Below are 26753 nucleotides of genomic sequence, written 5' to 3'. Positions count from 1 at the left end.
GCTTGCTGGGGGGTAAACGGTAATGACTGGGGAAGGCACTGGCAAACCACCCCGTATTGAGTCTGCCATGAAAACGCTAGAGGGCGTCACCCCAAGGGTCAGACATGACTCGGTGCTTGCACAGGGGATACCTTTACCTTTACCTTAGGGCAGCATATAAGCCAAATACACCAACCAACCCTATGTGTAAAGTCATACCCCAGATATTTTCCTCCAGTTGAAGAATCCCTCTCTTTGATTTCTAAGCGTGCATTTCCAAAACTAAACAACTAAACAAGTACAGGAAATAACAATGGTCAAATAAAACATAATCAAATTTCCTTTAACACTATCCCTCAGGGGTAGGAGCATGCTACCTACTTTAACAATGGTGGAGGGGATAAAGTGATAGAGTGGAGTATAATGGTGGTGGTTCAGCTTTACTCAATGTACTTGTTTATGTAAATTGACTGTGAATCTGTAGAGAGGCCGGGCCCATTCCGCACACATAGGATAATGCACTTTCAATGTGCTTTGGCAGCTGGATTTTCCTGTGCAGAACAGGAAAATCTACTTCTAAAAGTGCATTGAAAGTGCATTATGTATTGTGTGCAGACTTGACCCAGGTTCATTGGTGGACAATGGGCCTCAACTATAGGCCCGGTGGAGCAATTCTGTCTTGCAAGCCCTGCAGAACTGTTTTAGGCCGTTCAGGGCCCTGATCTTGTTTGAAAGAGTGTTCCACCAGGCCAGAGCCAGGACCAAGAGTGCCCTGGCTCTGTTTGAGCCCAACTTTATTTCTCTGGGGTCAGGGACATTTAGGAGATTTTGAGTGCTAGAGTATAAGTTCCTTTGAATGGCCTAGAGGATATGGTAGCCCCATAAATATGAAAGTCCCAAATTGTAGGGCTTTAAAGGTTAGTACCAGTACCTTGAATCTGATTCAGTCCTCAACTCAGAGCCAGTGCGGCTGGGAGAGCATTATTCAAATATACTCAATCTGGTTCTGGTGAGGAATTGGGCCACTGTAGTTTTGGCCAGTTGAAGCTTCGGATCAGGTACAAGAGTAGCCCTGTGTAGAGTGAATTGCAATAGTCTTATCTGGAGGTAACCATTGCATCGATCAATGTGGTTAGATCCGATGCCAGTAGATAGGGTACTAGCTGCCATGCTGGCTGTCTTCCAGAAAGGCAAAATCAAATTACTGAATACAGTGGGTATCCAGAGTCTCCTACTCTCCCAGCTAAGAGCCCAGACTTGACCCATCTGCAACAGTCCAGCACCTGGGATCCACAGACTTGCCTGCTTAGCAGCCTAAGCAATGCAGCCCTGTCCTAGCAACCCTGATGCAATTCCTTAGCTGAGAAGACTATCATCATAATCTTTTGGCTCGGTGGCCCAGTAAGACCGATGAGGGAGCTTTGTGGGGCAGTGTGTGAACAGCATCATCTCAGAGGTGCTGAAAGTTCCTGACTGCAAAGTGGCCCACTGCCCAAGTCTCTGGTAGTGCTGACACTGGGATAGGCCCTGGAAGAATGGCAGGGCAGGGCAAAGCTGGGAGACATGGAGTCAAAGGGAAGTGTTAATGTAGGTTTGTGGGGAGGGTTGCCATAGGAGGAACCTGGGAGGAATAGGGTGATAAAAAGGTAGTGAGACAGAGGATGAGTGCTTGGAAGCTGGAGGAAGAAGGAGGTGAGCTGATATCCCACATAGGAGAGGAGATGTGGAGAACAAAAAGAAAGACAGTGATGTAGAGACATCAAGAGGAAAGAGAATGGAGGAGGAGAAGGGGAACAGAACAGCTGGAGAGGAGATAGGGAAGACCAGGAGGAAAGCAAGAAAAGCCCCTAGGTTGGAGGGAGAAGCAGCATTCAGGTCCCTGAGGCAGGAGAGGAGGAGGACTCTGGAGAAGACATCCCATCCCTACTTGGCACCAGAACACCCTTCCCAGATGCAGCTCAAGTGGACCCCCTAGAAGTTGAGGTGGGAATGTTCCACATCAGGCAAGCTTTTGAGGTTAACAGACACTTCCCAAAGTTGGATGTGAAAAAAAACAAACAAGAAAGGGGTAGGGGGACAACTAAAAGATGTTTCAGGGAATGGTGATAATCTCTCTTTATTCCTTTTAGTGTTCTAGAGATATTTGATCAATCTTTGGCATTTTTATTCTCAAATGGAGACTGCTGTTGCCAGGAAAGCTTAGGTTCAACTTGAATCCAACACCATCACCACCCCACACCCATACAGTTAAATTACATTTTAGTCTGCAACACATCCTTCACAGACCAGAAAGTTTAACATTAAACCCCCCTCCCTTTTTTAAATATACAACTGGATGGAAGGTCCTATCAGCTGGCAAGATTCCCCTGATGTCCTGTAGAGCAGTCTGAAATGAGTACTATCTCTGTGTTCCCTACTTCATAGATCTGTGTTTTGGTCTTTACTGAAGCTCATCATCAAAAGCTGTTCCTGGCAGCAGGTGTGAAACACAATTAATTATGATAGGCCACTTAGTACAATGCCCTGCAACAGCATATTCATCTTCTGTTGCACTAGTTAGTAAGTCTGACAATGGAAATCAACCAGGCCATTAATATTTGTATCTATTCCCATTAATGGCAATGACACTTACCACATGCAGGACACTTTTCATGGCCTCAAGTCACTTTATAATTGTTAACTTACAAATGTTTCACCTTCCTTCACTGGACACAATTGAATCTGAACCACATAGTTTAAACTGGAAGACACAATGACAAAATAGTTTCAAAGATTTGTTAAAGATTCCATTTTGAATTGAACTTGTTGAAGGCCTTGTAAGATTATGAGAAGAATCTAAGACAAGGCAGCTCCAGATGGTTGAGACACTGAAACATGGTTAGATTTGGAAATCCTTCTGGCATGGGATGTTTTCAGATTTCTTGGTGGGAGTGGTCCCTTCTCAAGATATCCCAGGTTCAAGACCAGACAACATGGCATACTTTTTTTTGTTAAATTGGGCTCTCTCTGCCATATTCCACAACTAGTAAGTAGCAGACCCCAGTATATTAGAGAGATACCGAACATGGCTGATTTTTGCAATTCTCACCAATTCCACCTTTCAGTGGAAAGTTTGACCCAGACTTGAGTTGCCACCAATTCTGGATGGAACTGTACTCATTTTGAGGAGGAAAGTCTGTAGTGTGAGAGTGCCTTCACTGGGCTTTCTCGCCCAAGATCTCATGAAACCCTGGGGTTTCTTGATGGTCCTGGAAGGGTTTCCTGAATGGGTGGGAGTTATTTATATTTTTTAAATTTGTTAAACATTTATCGGGTGATATGGTCATGTCCACCTACCCAGGTCCTCCCAAATGGCCAACGGTGAGCCTGAAGGGTGTGGAAAGAGGAGGAGGGCCCCAGGCAGGCATGTATGCAGCTCTGCTTCCCAACCATATTCTGCATGATTGTGCCACTTCTGGGTTTTCTTGAAGCCTGAAGACTATTTCAGGGGCTTCTCAATGGTAAAAAGTTGAGAAAGGCTGTCCTACACATAAACATACAATTTTGTAATGTCTGGGCTATGTGGCCGTTCTTTCAATTCAGCTGTGGCCTTGTTATACCCAGCACTCGTGTGTTATGTGTTCCTTCTGTTGTTTGGGAGCAATTGTAGTTGCTTGGGGGTTCAATACCACAATTATTTTACAGCATGCCATATTGTTAGACAAGGGGAGATCTGAATAAAAGAGAAGCCACTTTCCGAGAAACACCAACAGGAACTCGATAGACACTGGCAAGGGTCAGGGCAAAGGGACTGAGTCCATGGCTTTTCTAAACAATTTTTATCAAAATAGCCTGTCATTAAATTGGTAACAATCCAAGAGTAGTTGTTTAAAATCCTGACTGGGTTAGAGGAATCAACAATTGAGCTTAATAAGGTATAAAGAATGAAAGGTCTACAGCAGGAAACCAAAGGGAGAGAGGACACAAGCCTCTCTCATGTCCTTTCTTTCAGGTATGCATCTGAAGGAAGACCCATCTCTGGAGGAAAGGCATTTTCCCATCAAGTCATCTTTGGCCACCTTTGGGGTATGCCTCACTACCCTTTCCTGTAGAACTGCCTGGATTGGTGAGATTGATAAGGGTTTTTCCTTTGCTTGCTGTTATTGATGCATGCCACTTTATGCAAGGCAACTGCTTTACTGTCAGCAGGGTTAGTCGGTTGGGCTATATTGTATGTTCTCAGTATTTTTTGGTGTTAAGGTACTTCCTGGAAATTCTTAATGTGATGAAAGAAGGAAAATTTCTTGCTAAAACTTATTTACCAGCAAAATGCAATAAAGTTATATAATCTGGTGTCCGAGCTCTTTCTTTTCCTGGAAGTGTTATTCCCTACATAAGATTTAAAATGTCATTCTCGCAACACAAGTGTAGCCGGGAAATAATGCAGGTTAACATATGGTAAAGCTTCCATGCATTAATGTGTTTGAAATAGTTACAGATCAATAAGGCATGACTCAGTGCCTCCCGGTTCAATGCAAATTTCTGAGGTTTATTAGGAGGCAGTATAAGTCTTGACACATGTTATAAACCCTGATCACAAGGCACCAAGCATGACAAAAACAGCTTGTGGTGGATTTTCCTCCTCACCATTCTGCCACTATGAATGGCAGTGTTTTGCTCCCATAAGAATATGTTGGTGAACTTATAGCAATAAATGTAGCTTAGAGGTTTTCTTATCAGTTCATTAGCATCCCCATGACCCTTTCTCGGTATCTTAAATTCTTTCCCACAGTTTTTTCATTCTCTTTCTTTCATTAGCCACAGGCACACCTAACTGGCAATAGAGCAAAGTATTCCTATTAAGAAAACATTGATTTAAATTACAAATAGGAAAACAGCTTGACACCTCCCCCACTCCTCCCAACCCATGCCAGTTTTAGAACTGACACTTAGCAGCAAAAGCGGTCGAATGCTGATGCTGCAAGATAGTTCTTTGTCAGGTAGGGTTGATATGTAGCTTTCTATGGCAGTAAGCTCTAAAAGCCAAAAGCAACAAGCATCCTGGGTGGATCTGTAATTGCTGCCTGATGTGGTCCCCGAGGTCTTGACTTCAGCAGAGCAGTCATGTGTGCTACACACCATTTGCAAGCTCTTGAAATTGCATAATAGACTCATAAATCTGCAGCATGTTGTATAAATTCGTACTGAAACCCAAGAAGACCAGTTGAGTGTAAAGGCATTCCAGATGGGAATTAAAATGCTAAATTTCACGTCATATTATTTAACAGGTTAGTTTTATCCCTCATTTACTTGCCATCTGTCATTATTGCAGTTTCCCAGCAAGACTGTCTGTGTCGCTTGCAAGCTTCTGAAAGCAGAAGGAAATCAAAACCATAATCAGCCCTGCCGTATACTTTGGTCAAGGTTTCTGTCCAGTTCTCATTTGTTACATTGAAGACCTGAGACTATTACATATGGACTAAGAGAACAATCCTAAATGAGGTCTACTCAGAGTACTGCTCAAGTCTATTCAATGGCACTGTCAGCAAAGAATGCGGTACAATCTTTAAAGATGAAAGATTTACACTAGGATATTTGTTCATGATAAAAATAAACCTTTGTAAGCCACATAAATTAAGTAGGTCCTGCAATCTCTAAGATATAAAACATCATGCCTATGAGTGTCAGCATATTGGCAGTTCAATGCTTGCTGCAATAGAAATGGCATATATACTTCTGGGGCAACACCATTTCAATACCATTGATCCATTTAGTCACAAATTATCATACTGTTGACTTGCAGGAGAGCATTTGGGGGCTGGAATAAGACACGGAGCATCCATTGTTGTGTATAAACAAGGCCACAGCTGTATTACATCCCCACAGGATGGGACCCTAACCTAGAAGTTAGCAGACTGCACAACATCCCATGGAGTCCAGACGAGCCCTGGGGGTTTGCACCATTCCACGCTGGGAGAACAGATCCCCTTGCCTACTGGAGTCCACCGCTAAGGGAAGCAACCTGAGTGGGGGAGACAATGGGATACAAACCTCAGTTGGTTGTCCCCCAGGCCTCCTGGCAAGGAGCCCCTGGCCACCCCGCTGGGTCAGCCGCACTTGTTTACATGCCACCTCATATGGGGGCCCCAAACCCCAGGAAGTCCGATCGCACACTGGACTCCCTGCCAACAGGCTTCATCCCATGCAAACCAGCAGCTATGATGAATCATTCACCGTGCAAACATCCACCTCGGACACTGTAACAAGGCTGTCTTTCTATTAACACAGGGTGAGTGGGAGGGAAGCTGCTCTCTACGGCATCCTGGGCAAGAGGCTATGACCCACTCATGTGGTGCCTTTATAGGCGTCACGGGTCCTACCCTGCCAGCTGATGCACACACGCTGCCTTAATACAGTGCGCACCATGGACGGGCCACTGAGCGGTCACATCCCTTTCTAGCCTCCCTCCACTGCATCAACAGTCAGCTGAGGTGAGTCTCAGCTGTGTTATGTCAGACGTTTTCACTATCTTTCAGTGTAATTCCTGTTTAATGTCTTTTGCAATTATGTTGGACCCTTACACACTTCCCCACTCTGAGGTACATTTTCCCTCCAAAATGAAATGTTACTCAGCCCTGGAACTTTTTGAACAGTTGTAAGAATTCACTAGGATTGCCAGCTCTGGGTTGGAAAATACCTGGAGATAATTGGAAAAAATAACAATGAGTTAAGATTAATTAATAACATTGTACAAGCCATTTAAAAACCACATCTATAACTTGCAGCAGAATCTACTATAATTATATATCTAGTGCAATCTCATTCATTGGGTCTATATCCAGTTTAAGATGTTTTTGTATGAGATTTTTTTTTGTAAGAGACCTATTTGGTGTTAAGGTAACTGGCCCCAACCAAAAGCTTGGCGGAAGAGTTTCATCTTACAGTCTCTGTGGAATAGTGCCAGCTCCATCAGAGCCTGGATTTCCTTCAGAAACTCATTCTACCAAGTAGGGGATAGGACTGAAAATATCCTGGCCCGGGTTGAGTCCAGACATACTTCCTTGGGGTTAAGGTTACCAACTGGTTGGTATTTGCAGCTTTTTGAAGGACATAGGCAGACTTAAACATTATCTTAGATATTGTTTTTTAACACTATGTTTATCCAAAACATTTCTGTTTTGTTTTCATCTTTGTGAGTTCCTTTGAACTCCCTAGGCTTTTAGAAAGCAGATACTTTATACTAGTACCTCTGCATTCCCTTCCTAAAAGTACCAATTTTGCTCTGACTTCTAAGGAAACTGAAGCAAATTTTCTCCCAGATGCATATAAGGAAATCCTCAAACTTGATTCCCCTTATTCCACTGGGCAGGATTCAAGACCCAGACTAAGGCACTCTGCTAGCTTCAAGTTGCCAGTTACCACTGCTACACTGCAAGTTCCCCTGCTTTTGCAAGACAACTTGTCTTAAGGCACCTCTCCCCTCTGCAGGATCAGCCTCCTCCTCTCTGCATCCCCTCTGCTCCTCTGATGGCCACATGGATCCGGGTGCCTGCCTGTGTCTAGAGGAAAAACTCAGTACTTGAAGGCCTGCCTGAAAACTTGGGGCTGTTGGACTTTGGCCAGTGGGAGGGTTTGCCCAGTCTCCCTTCCCTGCTCCTTCCCAGCCATTCAGGGAGAGCAGCAAACCCTTCATCACAGATCCCTCAGTTTCCATGGGATCTCACCCTTCCTCTGGGGTGCTTGGGGTGGATCCCTTGGATCTTCCACCCTCAACCTCCTCCTCACAGCCTTCCTCCTCCTCAGGCTGGCCTGCTTGCCCCTGAGCTGCTCCCCATGGTAACAAGGCCTCCTTGTGGAGTGGACTTGTGATGTCACACAAGGGCATGGTAATGAGCCCCTCCCCTTCCTCCCTCTGGCCTCCCCCAAGCAAGGAGATGGGATCTCTGTTCCCCCATCTCAGGGGAGAGTTTGGGGTGCAGGGACAGTGTTTGGCTGCTCTGCCAGATTTTGAGTCCTTGTCCTGTAAAGGGATTGTGGTTTCGGCCTCCATGGGAATCCCTTTCCCAGACACCCCATGAGATTCACAAGCCTACTAGTTCAATTGGTTTTTTAATGGACCTCCTCAGCAGCCAATCTCTCTATTAAATTCATAACATGTAGAATACGTGAAATGTACACAAAATCCAATAGCAAACATTAAAACAAATTATATTCTGATATTACATGTAGAAGTGACATAAATAAACCTCTTTCAAAAGCTACAATATCATGAATCAGAATTTCAGTAAAGAGGTAAAGCATATAAATTGTATAAAGTGAGATTCACACAAAAGTAATAAAAAGACAGTCCTAGCATAAGAGACAATTCTGAAGTTTGATATCTCTTATGTGGGGCCTGGTCTATGTAACATCGAGTATGAAGTGACTTCCTGCCTACCCAAATTCACAATAGGATCACCAAGAGAATCCCTGCAGAATGTTCAGTTAGTCCATATTTCTTTTTTCCAACTCCTCTCCCCTCCCTCTCTGGCCTCCCCTAGCAAGGAAATGGGGGGAGGGTCCATTCCACCCTCTTGATGGGAAAGGTTGGGGGGGGGACAGTGGTCTTGGACTCCCAAGATGCCCCTCCCTTGAACAACCCTTGAGATTAGCAAGCCTAACAATGTCACAGGATTCCTCCCTAGAACTGGCATGCCTCATGAGATGTGGCTCCATCATTGCCAGAGGTAGGCCCTGAATAGAGTTGTGCAGTTTGGGCCGAATTGGCCACTTCGGGACTGAAGCGGCCCCGATTCGCCAACATCGTTTTGGGGCAGTCCGAAGTGGCCTTCCAGTATCAGCAACAGATCCAAAGCGGCCTGCTTCAGCTGCTTCAGAGGCCGCTTCAGTGCTTCGGGGGCCACTTCAGCGTTTCGGAGGTGACGGTTGGGAAGCTTACCTTGCTTCCAGCCTGATCCAGCTCTTCCTGCCCTTTGCCCGAGCCTGTGCATGGCAAAGGGGAGGGGGGAAGGAGAGCACTGTAGACCAATCATTGCAACGCATTTGCAAAAGCAAATGTGTCTGTAATGGTTAAACTTGCAGCTGCTTCCTGAAAAACAACAGAAAGGTAGGTGGAGGGGAGCATGCTTGGGTGGGAAGTTAGCCAATAGCGAGGCAGGTTTTTTGGGGAAAACATCTCTTGGCCAGTCAGGCAAGATTTTTCATTTTTGAAAATACTTTCTTTGTGGCCATGAGACTACTTAAAGCTAGGGGGGTCTCTTTCCAGTTCTGTTCTGTTCCTGGCTTGCTGGTCCTGTGTTCTGTTAGAGACAGATTCTTTGAGTCTGACTCCCAGGCTGCTGGTCCTTGGTGGTTGGCTTGGCTAGTCATTCGAAGGCTAGTCTGGTGGATGTCCAAGGAGGTTGAGAAGGCAGCCCAGGCAGGGGAGGAAGTAGCCAGCACATTCATTGCTCCTCCCCACCCTGCCTCTGTTGCCAGATTGTTCCCCATGGTCCACCCGACTGAGAAGCCTGAGCAGGAGGACTTCTTGCCAGGGTTCCTCCAACATCCTTCTTCCTCAGAGGGCAGTGGGTGCCTGAGGGAGGGCAGCGCCTCTGCTATGGTATGGGCTTACCGTGGAGAGCCCCAAGAGTCGTAGAGCTGCTGTCCCTTAAGACAGGGGTCATCAACCCCCGGTCTGCGGCCTGGTACCGGTCCGTGAAGGCCACGGTACCGGGCCACTGGCAGCCACACCTGCCTCCCCCCCACAGCGAGAAGCTCGCCAGGCCCGGCTAGCTTCTCGCTGCAAGAGGGAGGGGAAGAGGGAGGCGCGGCCGCCGGCATGCCGGTGATGCAAACGCGCATGCGCAGTTGCCTTGCATGCACATTTGCGCGTAGCTGCTGAGCGGCTCCCGGGCCGTCGGCTCTCCCTTCACCCCGGAGGCGGTCCCTGACAATAGAAAGGTTGGGGACCTCTGCCTTAAGATACTGGGCCAAGACGGAGGGGGTCTGGCTGGGCCTCTTTTGCCTGGCCCGTGTCTACCTTTCATGCCCGCCAACGAGCATCCAGAGTGAGTGGGCATTTTCTCATGCTAGCAGCACCGTCTGCAAGTAGCGCTTCCACCTGGCACTCAAAAGAGTCCAGCAATTGGCTTCCTGAAGGTCAATTCGCTGGCTCTTGGCTACCCAGAAACATTCTTGGGGAAGGACTGAGGTAAGCACAGAATTGCTGTGAGTGCAACCCCTCTGAGTCTGTTCTGGGTGATGGGGTTGAGAAACATTCTCAGAAGGTTAGAAGTGACAGGCCCTGAGCCCATCTCAATTCCCCCCAATAAAAAATCTCAACGACAAAATGTCTCACAGCAGACAAAATACCAGAGGGCTTGAGATCAAATCTAGGTACCTCAGTCACCAGAAGCCACCCACTAATTGGAAAACTTCTCCCAAGTCAACTGTGAGTCTTAGAGCTCATGTGAAACACAAGAAGCCACCATTAGTTCCCAGGGGTGCCCAGGAGTTTCATATATGCAGTGTGGAGCCAGGGGGGGAAATATCCTCCCTCTACCTCCCATTCCGTGCCCTGGAGAGTGGACGTCTGAGCCAGGCTGGAAACATTTGTCCTTTCACCCATCCTAGTTGCAGAACCATTATTTGCAAAAAAAAAAAAAAAAAAAAAAAACACCTCCCTGGTGCCCAGATCTCTCCTGCTCTATGGCAGGAGCTAGATAACAGGCATTCATTCAAACATTTGGTTAAGGCCCCAGAGGGAAACTGCTGGAGCAGCGCCCACCAGTCATTCCGAGAGCACAGCAAACTCTTCATCATAGATCCCTCACTTAACATGGGATCTCACCCTTCCTCTGGGATGCTCCGGGTGGATCCCTTGGGTCTCCCGTCTGCAACCTCCTCCTCACAGCCCTCCTCCTCCCCATACTCTGAAGCCGGTACAGTCCTCATGGTAACAAGCCCTCCCTGGGAAAGCAGCCCTGTGATGTCACACAAGGGTATGGAAATGAGCCCCTCCCCTTCTTCCCTCTGGCCTCCGCCCAGCAAGGAGATGGGGGCTCTGTTCCCCCCATCTAAGGGGAGAGTTTGGGTTGCAGGACCAGTGGTTGGCTGCTCTCAGAGTCCTCCTCCTGTGATTGTGGATTCAGCCTCCATGGGAATCCTTTCCCAGACAGCCCTTGAGATTCACAAGCCTACCAGTTCAATTGTTTTTTTAATGGACCTCCTCAGGAGCTAATCTCTCTATTATGTTCATAACATGTAGAATGTTTGAAATAGACACGAAATCCAAAATTATATTCTGATACTCTTGGAACAGACAGAACACCAGAGAAGGTACAATGTCTGGGAATCCACTCTCCAAAGCTCCCATTGCCTCCAGGGACCTCTGGGTCCCACCTTGAGGCTGGCATCAGCTCAGGAATCCCCTGCAAACAAAAAGTATTTTTGAAGCATATTTCTATTCCTGGTCTATTTGACTTCTTGGCATTGTGCCGTGATCACCCTGCAACCAAGTAGACAGGCAACATAAGGCACTGCTGGAGAGCCCACAAGAGAGAAGGCACTAGCTCCATTCAACCAGCTCTCGCCTCTTCTATGTGGGCAAGAGAGGGGTGGGGAAAGGAAGGCCTCCCACACATCCTGGAGAGCCAGTGGACAAGAACTGAGATGTCCCTCCTAGTCGTTGAGACCGTCGCCAAGGAGACTGAGGCAGCGGATTGGGAGGTGGGGAGGCCCAGCAGTGGTCATTCGGAATGATGGTTAAATGGAACTTCCACACTCAGAGGCAGTTTCCCTCTGAATGTCGGTTGCTGGGGGCAACTCTGTGGGATGGATGTTCACTCCTTGGGGCGGGCAGGCTTCTTAGAAACCCGAGGCTGGCCACGTTGGAAAACAGGTCAGGTGTGATGGAGGGAGATTTGACACTCGAAAGCTCCTTCCCTGAATATCTTATCTAAGGTCCGCCCGCTGGACTCAAACAGAGGAATCAAAGCTCTTGTATGTTCTCCCGCTTTTGCAGGGCAACTTGCCTTCAAGCGCCTCTCCACTCCGCAGGATCAGCCTCCTCTTCAGCATCCCCTTTGTTCCTCTGCTGATTGCCTGGATCCGGGTGCCTGCCTGTGTGGAAGAGAAACAGAGAGAGATGCAGGACTTGAAGGCCTACCTGAAAACTTGGGGGTGTTGGACTTTGGCCTGTGGGAGGCTTTGCCCAGGCTGCCTTCCCTGCTCCTTGGTAGGAAGAGCCCCCGAACAGCCATTCAGGGACAGCAGCAAACTCTTCAACACAGATCCCTTGTTTAAAATGGGATCTCAACCTCACACTTGGGGTAGATCCCTTGGGACTCCTGCCCTCAACCATCTCCTCACAGCCCTTCTCCTCCCCAGGCTGGCCTGCCTGCCCCTGAGCTGGCTATTCTCTGAAGCCAGTACTGTCCCCAAGGAAATAAGGCCTTCCTGGGAAAGTGGCCCTGTGATGTCACACAAGGGCATGGAAATGAGCCCCTCCTCTTCCTCCCTCTGGCCTCCCCCCAGCAAGGAGTTGGGGGCTGTTTCCCTCATCTCAGGGAAGAGTTTGGGGTGCAGAGCCAGTGGTTGGCCGCTTTTGTTGATCTGGAGTCCTCGTCCTGTGAAGAGGTTGTGGTTTCAACCTCCACAAGAATCCCTCTCTCAGACACCCCTTGAGATTTACAGGCCTACCAGTTGAATTGGCTTTTTAATAGACCTCCTCAGCAGCCAATCTCTCTATTAAATTCATAACATTGAGATGGTTGCCAAGGAGACTGAGGCAGTGGATTGAAACTGGGGAGGCCCAGCAGCGGTCATTAGGGATCCCTTGGGACTCCTTTAGGGTCATTAGGGATGATGGTTAAATAGAACCACACTCCGAGGTTGCTGGAGGCAACTGTGTGGGATGGATCTTCATTCCTTAGGGCTGGCAAGGCTTCTTAGAAGCCTGAGGCTGGCTACTCTGGAAAATAGGTCACTGGATGATAGACCTTTGGTTTGATCCAGTGGGGCTCTACTTCTGAAAGGCACAGGAGAGAGAATTATCCTATCCACAGTTCAAAAGAGAATTTAGGGAACTTCCATCCCATCAACTGAGGTCCACGAGTGACATCTGCCGGGCAAATCTGGAGGTTGCACAGAGACATGGGTTCCAGTGAAGGGTAGAGTGCCATTTCTACCACATGTCCTCTGGATCCTATTCATGTCCCAGCTTCTCCAAAAGACCAGCTGGACACATTCCTGCAAGTCAAACACTGTATGCTGCCCTATCTCGCCGCACCCAGTGGCAGTTGGATGGGAGGAGCCAAGCCTGCATCACCAAACAAGAGCAAGGTCAGTGTCTAGTCTGGGTTGTTACATGTACCGAAGCAAGCAGAGTCGGGGATGAGGCAAAGAGTGGTCAAGGGACAGATAGAAATATATGTAGTCATCAAAGCCAGTCCCGTTACTGGGACCGAAGTCGGAAAATCACGAAGGAGTTTTGCAGAGCAAAGGGAATCCAAGCCGGACGGGAGGGTCACTGCACATATTGCACCCATGCCGAAATGCTGCTGCAGCTCTGCCTAAAAGTAGCCCTGCTAATGAGCCGAGTGATTCCAGCTGGGACATCAATTACTCTCCCCCAAAGCCGCATCAGCTGTGTACAGGCTATGCTGACCTTACACTTCTTCTGTGCTCCGTGACAGTTATGCGCCTCCTCCATCTCAAACACTCAGTAAACTCCTCCGGGCTGTCATCTGACTTGGGCTGTGCTGGAAATGAGTCTGGGCACACGACCAATTCCTTCCTTTTGCTCTCTGCTTGATCTTCATTGCATTTGAAGGAATCTTCAACTGACACTGACTGTCCAGCTGATGGATGTGTAACAACTGGCTCTGGTTGCTGTGGCAACACCTCAGAGGGCTGAGGAAGCATCGGCGGGGAAATGACACCATGGCGGTAAGCAGGAATCATGGATTCCACCCCACCGGAATCCTCCAAGGACTTCCATAGCCTTCGGTTGGCCAACATCCACCGGGGTCCGTCAGCTTGCTTCCACAGACTTCTACCTGCGAATGGCCACTGTTTCCCATTCATCCTTCATCCATTCACACCAGTGCACCGCGCTGAGGGTGGAAAGCCACACAGCAATGGAACACCCACATTTGCACACACATTCACACTTCCATTCATGCCAGTGCACCACACTGAGGAAGGGAAGCCACACATAAACGGAATACCCACATTCACACACACATTCATACCTCCATTCATGCCAGTGTGCTGTGTTGAGGGCAGGAATCCACAGAGAAACAGAACACCCCCATTCACCCAGACATTCACACCAGTGCCCCATGCTGATGGCGGAAAGCCCCTCAGTTAAGGAACACCCCATTCACACACATACTCCCCAGTTGCTATTCACCAATTTCCTCCCCGTTCACCCAGCCGAGTTCTGCCAGCTTCCATCAGTTAACATCATCAGGCGCTTTTGACCAAGGCACTACGCCAGCTTTGAGTTGCCAGTTACCACTGGTTACACTGCAAGTTCCCCCACATTCGCAAGACATTCGCAAGAGAGGCCTTCGAGTGCCTCTCCCCTCCACAGGATTAGCCTCCTCCTCTCTGCATCCCTTCTGCTCCTCTGCCAGTTGCATGGATCCAGGTGCCAGCCTGTGTCTGGATAAGAAACAGAGAGAGGCCCTCCTCACCAGCCATTCATGGTGGGCAGCAAACTCTTCATCACAGATCCCTCATTTAACATGGGATCTCACCCTTCCTCTGGGACACTCGGGGTGGATCCCTTTGGTCTCCCGTCCGTAACCATCTCACAGCCCTTCTCCTCCCCAGGCTGGGCTGCCTGCCCTTGGGCTAGCCATCCTCTGAAGCTGGTACTGTCCCCATGGTAACAAGCCCTCCCTGGGAGAGTAGCTCTGTGATGTCACAGAAAGGGTAGAGGGCCTTTTCCCCCACATGTCCTCTGGATCCATTTTGTGTTCCGGCTTCTCCAAAAGACCAGCTGGACACATTCCTACAAGGCAAACACTGGTGGTAAGCGGGGATCGCGGACTCCCCTGTGCTGGCATCCTCCAAGGACTTACCTAGCCTTAGGCTGGCCAACATCTACCGGGGTCTGTCACCCGGCATCCAAGGACATCAGCCTGCGAATGGCCACTGGCTCCCATTAATCCATCATCCATTCATACCAGTGCTCCACACTGAGGACAAATATCCACACAGCAATGGAACACTCCCATTTGCATACACATTCACACCTCCATTCAAGCCAGTGCGCCACGCTAAGGGCAGGAAGCCACAGAGCAATGGAACACCCCCATGCTCACACACATTCACTCACGCATTCACACCAGTACTCCATGCTGACGGTGGACAGCCCTTCAACTATGGAACACCCCATTCATGCACACACTCTCACACACACACACTCCACAGCTGCCATTCACCGATTTCTGCCCCCTTCACGCTGCTGAGTTCTACCAGCTTCCATCAGCTAACATCATCAGGCGCTTCCAATCAAGGCACTCTGCCAGCTTCAAGTTGCCAGTTACCACTGTATACACTACAAGTTCCCCTGCTTTCACAGGACAACTTGCCTTCAGGCGCCTCTCACCTCCACAGGATCAGCCTCCTCCTCTCTGCTGGATCCGGGTCACCTGGATCTGGGTGCCTGCCTGTGTCTGGAGGAGAAACAGAGAGAGACACAGGACTTAAAGGCCTACCTGAGAACTCAGGGGCTGTTGGACTTTGGCCAGTGGGAGGGTTTTCCCAGGCTCTCTTCCCTGCTCTTTGGGAGGAAGAGCCCCCTCACCAGCCATTCAGGGAAGGCAGCAAACTCTTCATCACATATCCCTTGGTTGACTTGGAAACACACCTTTCTCTGGGATAGAATCATAGAATCATGGAATCATAGAGTTGGAAGGGGCCATTCAGGCCATCTAGTCCAACTCCTGCTCATCCATGGTATGATACTCATCATGTCTCTGAGTTTATTAAAGTTTGCCCTACGAAAATCCAACATCCGTGTCTGGCTACAAGCTTCATTGCCTCCTCATCTCAAAAGGAATTCTATGAGGACATGGTCACTTCCCCCTAGGGTCCCCACCTCCTTCACCTCATCCACCAACTCTTGCCTGTTGGTCAGTATTAAGTCCAGTATGGCTGAACCTCTTGTGGTTTCATCTACCATTTGATAAATGAAGTTGTCAGCCAGGCAGGTCAGAAAGTTGCATGAGTGAGGACGCTTTGCAGAGTTTGTTTCCCAGCACACATCTGGGAAATTGAAGTCACCCATGATTACAAGGTCCTGCCACTTGGATATTTTCTCAAGCTGCTCACAAAGTGCAGCATCCACATCCTCTCATTGGTCAGGCGGTCGGTAGCAGACACCAACCAGCACACTGTTTGTTTTCCCCTCGCTTATTTTCATCCAGATGCTTTCCATTGTAGATATACTCTCCTTCACTAGAATTTCCTGACAGGTAAGCCTTTTCCTCACATACAGTGCCACTCCTCCACCTCTTCGATCTATTCTGTTTTTTCTGAACAGTTCATATTCATCCACTATTACATTCCAGTCATGAGAATCATTCCACCAAGTTTCTGTGATGCCTACTAGATCATACCTTTCCATCAGCATGAGAAGTTCCAGCGCTTCCTTCTTATTGCCCATGCTTCAGGCATTAGTATAAAGGCATCTGAATCCTTTTACTTTTGGTTCCCTATGAGCTGGCCTTGCCGGTTGGGCTGCCCCCGATCGGTCTCCTTTCTTACACTCCCTATGTTGATCGTCTCCTTCCCCTTGTGGCTTCAGTTTAAAGCCCTCCTGATGAATCTCCCCAGGTTCTTGCCAAACACATTCTTCCCCAGCTTAGATAAGTACAGTCCATCAGGTGCTAGTAGGCCTTCCTCAAGAAAGCCTATCCCATGGTGCCAGAAACCAAATCTCTCCTGCTGGCACCAACTACGCAGCCACTGATTCACCTCCATTATCTTCCTCTCCCGACGCATTCCTCTTCCCTTGACAGGCAAGATTGAAGAGAATACCACTTGTGCCCCCATTTGCTTGAGCTTCCTCCCCAGATCTTGATAGTCTTTTTTAATAGGAGCGATGGTATTCAGGGACATGTCATTCGTTCCCACATGGACCATCACAAATGGGTAGCGATCCATAGATTTTAGGAGTTTGGGAAGCCATTCTGAAACATCTTTAATTTTTGCCCCTGGCAAGCAACACACCTCTCGGGTTTGGGGGTCGGGCCCAGCCACATGGTGATCCATTCCTCTTAGCAGGGAGTCTCCAATTACCAGTACTCTCCTTTTTTCCTCTTCTCAACTCCATTTCCTTCTGTCCCTGTGGCCTCTTTACTTTGTCTTAGACTTTGTTTTGGGACCTCTTCCCTCGTTGACCCTTGCACCTCCTCTGCAAGGGCCTGAAATCTATTCTGGAGCTCCAAAGGCCCGGAGAACTGTCTCGCTCTACGCCGTTGTCTTTTTCCGAACTGTCTGCAGAGGCTCTGTAATGAGGTCAATCCCCTTATCCTCTTCAGGACTGGTTGTATCCTCTTTATTCCGAGTTGCACAGCTCTGGTCTATGAACTCCTCCCCTTTCTTAGTTTGGGTCAGAGTAATAATGCTGTCTTCTAATCCCCTAATCCTTTCCTCCAAAAGTCTTATCAGCTTACACTTGGGGCAGATGTAGTCCATCTTGTCTTCTGGGAGGAAGGCAATCATGTCACACTCACGGCAGATGATGGGATGAGTGTCCTGGAGGTCCGTTGTAACTTCTAGGTAGTGCAACTACTAGGGAAATATCAACTGATTCTAATTGCTAGGCCAAGAACCCCAGGCCAAGAACCCTTTGTGACCACGAGCCCTTCGGCTCGCGCCAAAGGCTCATGCCTCTGGCAAGGAGCAGCCCTTTTTAATCCTCCCAGCAATCACCCAGCAATCACCTCACTCAGCACCACAATAGCCTCACCTGGTCAGCAACAACACTCTCCAGTAGCTCTCTCCACGTGCTCTCAGTTGTCTGAGCCTCGGGGTGAATCCTTCGGGTCTCCTCAACCTCCTCCTCACAGCCCTCCTTCTCACAGCCTCCTCTCCCCCAGACAGGCCTGCCCGGACCTGAGCTGGCCATCCTCTGAAGCTGGTACTGTCTCCATGGTAACAAGGCCTCCCTGGGAGAGTGGCTCTGTGATGTCACACAAACGCATGGAAATGAGTTCCTCCCCTTCCTCCCTCTGGCCTCCCCCCAGCAAAGAGATGCAGGCTCTGTTTCCTCCATCTCAGTGGAGAGTTTGGAGTGCAGGGCCAGCGGTTGGCTGCTCTTGTGGATTTGGAGTCCTTGTCCTGTAAAGAGGTTGTGGTTTTGGCCTCCATGGGAATCCCTCTCCTAGAAGCCCCTTGAGATTTACAAGCCTATAATTTGAATTGGCTTTTTAATGGACCTCCTCAGCAGCCAATCTATTAAATTTATAACACATAGAATATGTGAAATGCACACATAATCCAGGAGCAAAAATTAAAACAAATTATATTCTGTTACTCCTGGAGCAGACAGAACACCAGAGAAGGTACAAGTTCTCTGTAAGTTCCGCCACTTATGCAGGACAACTTTCATGAACCCTGATTCCTAACCTTTCACCTGAGTTCTCCCAGAGACTCCAGGGCGATTGTCATAAAACCATAAATTGCCTGTTGGTTCCTGTCCTACCTTGGCATACCAAAGCGTCTAACCACCAGAACACCTTATCTCATCCTGCTCTCAATGACCTTGCTTGAACCTGTGCAGTCTCAACACTAGTAACATCTTAGATCAAAGCACAGACCAGATGGCCCTGCTGAGAACCATTGTAATTCCCCGCCTTTGCATCCCTCTTCCCCCCTCCTTTATTTGGTCTTTTGTATAAGTACCCCTTGGTGGGCTATTGATCCTTTGTCTCTGTTCAGAAATTTTTTCACCAAACTTTGCCTGTAGATGCCTTTGTATTAGTATTTCGGATAAAGCTTCCTTTTGGATTTCACAAACCCAGGCGCCTCTCACCTCCACAGGATCAGCCTCCTCCTCTCTGCTGGATCCGGATCACCTGGATCTGGGTGCCTGCCTGTGTCTGGAGGAGAAACAGAGAGAGACACAGGACTTAAAGGCCTACCTGAGAACTCAGGGGCTGTTGGACTTTGGCCAGTGGGAGGGTTTTCCCAGGCTCTCTTCCCTGCTCCTTGGGAGGAAGAGGCCCCCCACCAGCCATTCTGGGAGGGCAGCAAACTCTTCATCACAGATCCCTCTGGAACTTGTAAAACATGGCGGACGTGCCGGATGCAGGAGTTTAGAGCTCCACCTGGCACCACTGGTTATGAGTGCCTGAAAACTACCAGGCACTCTCCCCGTGGCAATTTTTGGGGGACTGGGGTTAGTTTCCCCCCCCCTTCCCTTTTGCAGAGTTGGCTCGGCAGCAACCTCAAGGAGGCAGTGGCGCAAAGAAGGAGATAACAGCGGCCTAGCAAAAACGCCAATTACATCACCGAGCTCGCGTCGGAGGCTACCTCAGCGTGAGTCAGCTGTGCTGGGGGAAGGGGACCTACGTGAGCTTTGGGGGGCGATTCGAGCTAGTGCCAGACTGCAGCACAGGGTCCCAGGACGGTACAGGGCCCTGCGAAAGATCTTCTCTCCATCTGTTGGGCTGCGCGCCCCTTTCCCTAAGCTTGGAGCCCCCAGAGTATCCCTCCCCCATCCAGCTGCAGCGGGGAGAAGAGGGAAATCGGCGCTTGCTGGGAGAGGAGGGTAACACAATGAAAGAATTACTCGCGGCAGGTCTCTCTGGGCTCCGGCTTGGTTCCTGGCTGGCGCAGCGCAGAATGCGGCGGCGGAGCATTTTGGAGTCTGGGGAGCCTGCTGTAAGAGTCGCGGGTCGTGCCTCAGTCCTTGGACCAGCGCGGGAACGGGAGGAGGCTCCCTGGCAGAGTTTGGCTTGCCCAGGGCCCTGCGCGGTCGTTAAGGAGATCCCTCACCGGTGGAAGTGCGACCTGGAGGACGGGAAAGCCTTTGGTGCTTTCACTTTAAGAGCAAAGCCAAGACTGGAGGAGAGGAGAATTTGGTCCCCAGACTGCCATCCAGAGGCAACCGGAATATCTCCCAGAGCTTGGTCTCTGGGTTTAGCTTTGCCCTTTCGGTTCCACCCAGTAGCTCTGGCCAGAACATCAGTTGGACCTGCTCCTTCTTATTGCTGTCAATACTGACTTACTGTGGATGGAATGGTGATTTTTTGAGATCTTCACCAAGAGAGGCTTGAGATTAGGTTAGGTCAGTTAAGTAGAGAGGATCGGCCAGAGGACAGAGAGAGCTCCTGAGATAGGCGGGATCTCGCCCTGTGATCAGACCCCTTTCGCTAGCTACTAGAATTGGTGGGTGGGGGGTGGTGGGGTTGGGTGGGTGATAGTGTAAGTGGGCTGGGCGGGCTAGGGTGGGATGTAGTTGTAGGGAGAAGGACCTAGCTTAGGTGTATTAGTGCCCTCTCTTGGGGGGGTAGGTGGGAGGAATTATGGAGGGGGAGTTCTGGTCAGGGGGGGAGCATATAGAAGGGCCGGGATCCCGACGATCACAGGCCAGGGGTGCTATGGCTGGGGGAGGAGGTTGGACAAGAGAAGGGTTGGGAGCACTGGTGTCCCATATAGGGCCCGGCCGTGGAAACACGACCGGCGCTCTGGGTGTGCTCGATCCCCTTCTAACCTCCGTCCCATCCCCAGTTATGTGAGGGTGGAGGCTAAGGGGAAAGTGGGTCCGACATTGGTCTTGTGCAATGCAAGGTCGATCAAGAACAAGGCTGCGACTCTGCAACATTTCTTTGCGGAGTCAAAGGCTGACCTTGCGTGCATAACGGAGACCTGGCTGAGAGATGGAGAGGAGGTGGCCTTGAGAGAACTGGCCCCAGCAGGATACTCCGTTCTTCACCAATCCCGGACCCACAAGAGAGGAGGGGGGGGTGGCAATCTTGGTCCGGGAGGCTCTCTCCTACAGGGCTCTCCCGGGGCCGGAAATCGGTGGGGTGGAGTGCGTCGGTATTGAGTTGGGCTCGGTCGAGAGCTTGGCTATCTGGCTAGTATATCGTCTGTCCAATGCTCCGCCAGATGCCCTGCCCCGCCTGCTGGAGGCAGTGGCCGCCTGGGCATTGCAGTTCCCCAGGCTTCTAATCCTGGGTGACTTCAATGTCCACGCGGATGCGCCCTCTTCAGGCCTTGGCGGGGACCTGGTGTCATCCATGGCGACACTGGGGCTCTCGCAATTTGTTGCTGGGCCCACCCATTACGCCGGCCAAACGCTTGACTTGATTTTTGGCTCCGGGATAGAGGTGGATCTGGATACAGCTTTGGCTGTGCCGTGGTCAGACCACTATGCCCTGCGGGCCCGGCTCGAGATGCCACCCCCTCCCCAGTTGGGCGGCGGGTGTATTTTTGCCTGCCCGCGGAGACTCATGGATCCGCTCGGTTTCCAGAATGCTCTGCGGGACCCGATGCCTCCTGGCGACTCACTTGCGGCCATGGTGGGGGACTGGCAGTCCCGCCTGACGGCCGCCATAGATGAGATCGCCCCTAAACGTCCTCTCTGCCCTCGACTCAAACGGGCCCCCTGGTACACGGGGGTGCTCCGGGAGAAGAAAAGGGAAGTGAGACGACTGGAGCGAGTGTGACGGAAGACTCGTGACGAGGCTACAAGAACATCTTATCGCACGCTTATGAGGGCATATGAGATGGTGGTGAAAGTGGCTAAACGTGAGTTTTTTGCCATGGAAATCGCATCCGCAAGCTCTCGCCCGGCCCAATTATTCAGGATAGTTAGATCACTTACCGCCCTTGAGGGGCGCCAAAACAGTAGACAATTGGAAATCGACTGCGAGGCATTTGCGAGCTATTTTGCGGATAAAGTCTTGTCACTCCCCCGCGACCTTCCCGCCACAATTAATACAGTGAATGAACTGGAGACCTGTTGGCCGCCATTGGTCACTTCTTCTGAAGTGGACGAGTTGCTAGGTTCGGTCAGGGCGACCACCTGCCCCCTCGACCCCTGTCCTTCTTGGCTCCTCAAGGGAGGTGGCCAGAAGATAGAAGGCCAGCTCAGAGACATCATCAACTCCTCCCTGAGTACGGGAGAGTTTCCTGAGCGGCTCAAGGAGGCGGTGGTCCACCCTCTCCTGAAGAAACCATCGCTGGACCCGCTGGACCCTGTTAACTACCGCCCAGTGTCCCATTTAGCGTTCCTAGGCAAGGTGGTGGAGAGGGCGGCAGCGGACCAGCTCCTGGCATTCTTGGAGGAAACTTCAGCACTCGATCCATATCAGTCTGGCTTCCGCCCTGGCCACGGGGTGGAGACGGTTTTGGTCGCTCTGCTGGATGACCTCCGTCGCCAGCTGGACAGGGGCGGGTCAGCCGTGTTGGTCCTTTTATACCTATCCGCGGCCTTTGACATCGTGGACCATGAACTGTTGGTCCATCGCCTGGCCGGTAAGGGGAATCCGGGGCACAGCCTTGTGCTGGATACACTCCTTCCTCCAGAACCGGTCCCAGAGGGTTGCTGTGGGGGAAGAGCTCTCGTGGCCCTATAGACTCACTTGCGGGGTCCCTCAGGGTGCGGTCCTTTTCCCCACATTGTTTAACATCTTTATGCGCCCTCTGGCCCAGCTGGTACGGAGCTTTGGGCTGGGTTGCCATCAGTACGCTGATGACACCCAGCTCTATCTCCTAATGGACGGTCACCTGAACTCCCCCCTGGAACCATTTGCCAGATGTTTGGAAGCGGTGACAGAATGGTTCGAGCAGAGTCGCCTGAAACTCAACCCCTCCAAGACGGAGGTCCTGTGGCTGGGGGGGGGAAGGGGGCGGGAACAGGTAACGCGTTTACCCACCCTAGCAGGGGTGCAACTTACTATCGTGCCCCAAGCTAGGAATTTGGGTGTGACCATTGATGCCTCCCTGACTATGGAGGCTCAGGTCAAGAGAGTAGCGGGCCAGGCATTTTTCTACCTTCGCCAGGCCCGGCTACTAGCGCCCTACCTGTTCCCTGTCCACTTGGCCACAGTGATCCATGCGACAGTCACCTCCAGAATAGATTTCTGTAACTCGCTCTACACAGGCCTACCCTTGTCCCTGATCCGGAAACTACAGCTGGTACAAAATGCAACTGCCAGGATCCTCACTGGAACATCCTGGAGGGCCCACATCCAGCCAGTGCTGAGGCAGCTGCATTGGCTGCCAATTGCTGCCCGGATCCGGTTCAAGGTTTTGGTTTTAACCTTCAAAGCCATACGCGGGTTGGGACCCACATACCTGAGGGAACGCCTACCGCTCTATGCCCCCTGCAGGGCCTTACGCTCTGCGGGTGAGAACCTGTTGGTCGTCCCCGGCCCAAAGGAAGCACGCCTAGCCTCGACCAGGGCCAGGGCTTCTTCAGTCCTGGCCCCTACCTGGTGGAATGAGCTCCCAGGTGATCTGCGGGCCCTGCGGGATTTGTCAGCTTTCCACAGGGCCTGTAAAACGGAGCTCTTCCACCAGGTCTATGGTTGAGGCTGGGGTCAGCAAATCAGGGATATCGCTCCCCCCCTAGGAGTTGGAGTTTATGCTACTCCCCTATCCTTTCCTCTTCACCTCTTAATAATTGGGGGAGGGATGGGATTTTTAGCTGCCATATTAGTTAGTAGATTGATATTTTAATGGGAATTTTAATGGGATTAGTTGTTGTGACCCGCCTCAAGCCTATCGGGAGAGGCGGGAAATAAATCTAATAATAATAATAATAATAATAATAATAATAATAATAATAATAATAATAATAATAATAATAATAATAATAATAAACATGTGATCTCACTGTTCCAGTGGGATGCTCAGGGTGGATCCCTTGGGACTCCTGTCCTGAACCTCCTCCTCATAGCCCTCCTGCTCCCCAAGCAGGCCTGCCTGACTCAGCTGGCATCCTCTGAAGCCAGTACTGTCCACATGGTAACAAGGCCTCCCTGGGAGAGTGGCCCTGTGATGTCACAATGGTATGGAAATGAGCCCCTCCACTTCTTCCCTCTATCCTCCCCCCAGCAAGGCAATGGGGTCTCTGTTCCCCCATCTCAGTGGAGAGTTTGGGGCGCAGGGCTAGTGGTTGGCTGCTCTTGTGGATATGGAACCTTGTCCTGTGAAGAGATTGTGGTTTCAGTCTCCATGGGAATCCCTCTCCCTGACACCCCTTGAGATTCACAAGCCTACTGTTGGCAGAGTAAATAAGTTATTGAAGTTGCACACGATGTATGAATAGGAAAAATTCTTTATTAAATAATTACCATACTTGATAGCGCAGAGGAGAGACAGAGCCTGACTACATGCCTAGCTGAGAGAGACTGGAAGGACGAAATTGCCCCTAAGAGTAGCAATCTGGAGACAAAGAGTGACACTTAACAGTAGAGAAGGTCCTGACCTCACTATCCTATCTAGCACTCTTCTTGCTGCCCACTGAAGTATTTTCTTCTCATCTTTGTACACCAGACATTGTCTATCCCAACACCTACAAGTTGAATTGGCTTTTTAATGAACCTCTTCAGCAGCCAATCTCTCTATTAAATTCATAACATGTGGAATATGTGAGATTTACACAAAATCCAGGAGCAAAAATTTAAACAAATTATATTTTGATACTCCTGGAGCAGACAGAACACCAAAGAAGGTTCAGTGTCTGGGAATCCACCCTCCAAAGCACCCATTGCCTCCAGGGACCTCTTTGGGAAACCTCCTGGTCCCAAACTCTTCATTACACATCCCTCTGTTAACATAGGAACTCACCCTTCCTCTGGGCTGCTCAGGTTGGATATCTTGGGTCTCATCCTCAACGTCCTCCACACAGCCCACCTCCTCCCCAGACTGGCTTGCCTGCCCCTGAGCTGGCCATCCTCTGAAGCCAGTACGGTCCCCATGGTAACAAGGCCTCCCTGGGAGTGTGGCCCTGTGATGTCACACAAGGGCATGGAAATGAGCCCCTCCCCTTCCTTCCTCTGGCCTCCCCACAGCAAGGAGTTGGGGGTTCTGTTCCCCCCATCTCAGGGGAGAGTTTGGGGTGCATGGACAGTTGTTGGCTGCTCTCAGAGTCCTCCTCCAGTGAAGAGGTTGTGGATTTGTCCTCCACGGGAATCCCTTTCCCAGACACCCCTTGAGATTCACAAGCCTACCAGTTCAATTGGTTTTTTAATGGCCCTCCTCAGCAGCCAATCTCTCACTTAAATTCATAACATGTAGAATATGTGAAATGTACACAAAATCCAATAGCAAACATTAAAACAAATTATACTCTCATACTCCTGGAGCAGACAGAACACCAGGGAAGGTACAATGTCTGGGAATCCACCCCTTGTGTCTCTCTGTCTCCCTCACAGCAGGAGCGATAGGAGGGAATGAGGGCTCATGTTCGGTCTGGCAGGGCTCTGTGTATCTCTCCCTGCCTCTGGCACATCTGAGAGGAACATGGCTAGCATCCGGGGAAGGAGGGCAGGAGATGTAGGGGCAGGGCCAATCAGAGTCCAGCCAGCAATGGCCCTATTCCAACTTGGACAGCCGGACATGTTCCACCCCCCAGGCTGTTTCACAAATATATAGAGGAACCATGAATAAGAATAGCTAAATTTGCTCCTTCTGAGTTAACAAAGATCTGTTTACACATTCCCAAGGAGAACAGCAGTTTTAACAAGCATTGCACAATCCCTTTCACTTAGCATAGACATTATAATAAGGAACTACATCCTAAATTTAGGGCCATTCATCACAAGGACCAATGTTGCAAATTGGATTCACAAAGCGGAAATGCTATTTTAAATAGTGGAATCTCGGCGTTCCACATACCTTCATTTGTAGTGGAATCCAGTAGCGTTTCATTCGTTCCCCACAGGTTTCCGGTCTCGCAGGAATCGCTAGAAAGGAAGCGATTTTTCCCTGTGCTTGTTCCCGCCCTTGGCCATCAATCAAATGAACAGCCAATGGGCAGTTGTTATCATGCTCCAGAAAAGCCCCTTTCCTTTTAAGCACAGTTAAAAAAAACACACACACGTTTCAACAAATATGTCTTGATTCCTCGCAATGTAGAGACCCATCTAGCTGGCGTGTGAGCTGGCAAGTCATCGTTACCATGCTCCCCTGAATGAAAAAAAATCCCCCCCCCCCGCATGGGCGCAGTTTTTTGGCTGAAATTAAAGGGAACTGGCAAACAGGGGGCTGTGTTGTGCTTGGGGACTTAGGGGAGCTTTAAAGCAATTCTGTGGAGGGACTGTAGCCGGAGAAACCTTGCTGGGTGAATGAAGCCTCGCTACTGTCAGGAATCAGGCTGAGCCCAGCCGGTGGAGTCCCAAGTGAAAGCGCATCAAGAATCCAACAGTCAGTTGCAAATTCCAAAGTAGAGCTTTATTAGGCAAAGTCCACGTTTAGCTAAGCATGCCAAGATCTTCCTAAGCAAAGATCTTGATAATAACAAAGTACAAGTGAAACGGGTGGGGTAGATATAGGGTGCACCAAATAAAGGAGGGGTGCTCAGGGGATTTGGCGGGAGAGTGGTTAAAGACGACAAAAGGGGTCCTGTTCTCAGGCTACCAGATGGCCAGGTGCCTTATCGGGGAGATGGCACATTGTTGAGATTTGGCTGTCTCCGCAAGGACACTTACAGTGAGATTGATACAGTTGTTGGGCCTCCTTGCCCACTGGGAAAAGGAAGGGAGGAAACATCTCAGAGGACAGGTTTATTGCTTTATGGCCTTGGGTTAGAAGAGGCCTGAGAAAGTGAGAATATGCAG

General features: G+C 49.9%; 1 long non-coding RNA gene across 6 annotated transcripts; it reads right to left on the bottom strand.

Moving 5' to 3' along the window:
• Positions 1-114: 114 nt before the first annotated feature.
• Positions 115-24864, bottom strand: LOC143832002 (uncharacterized). 6 transcript variants are annotated; one of them, XR_013229050.1, is made up of 9 exons: positions 17927-18087; positions 15560-15626; positions 11969-12060; positions 8897-9042; positions 7432-7517; positions 6593-6655; positions 5273-5326; positions 2612-2719; positions 115-1051 (listed from the first exon to the last, which is right to left on the bottom strand). It is a non-coding gene; the product is annotated as an uncharacterized LOC143832002 (long non-coding RNA). The 6 variants fall into 6 exon arrangements; XR_013229052.1 differs by lacking the exons at positions 15560-15626; positions 17927-18087 and adding an exon at positions 24763-24864; XR_013229053.1 differs by lacking the exon at positions 6593-6655.
• Between the last annotated feature and the right edge of the window lie 1889 nt (positions 24865-26753).

The sequence above is a fragment of the Paroedura picta genome, chromosome 3 (assembly GCF_049243985.1).
Source record: "Paroedura picta isolate Pp20150507F chromosome 3, Ppicta_v3.0, whole genome shotgun sequence".
NCBI classification, from domain to species: Eukaryota; Metazoa; Chordata; class Lepidosauria; order Squamata; family Gekkonidae; genus Paroedura; species Paroedura picta.
This window is presented reverse-complemented; position numbering and strand designations above follow the sequence as displayed.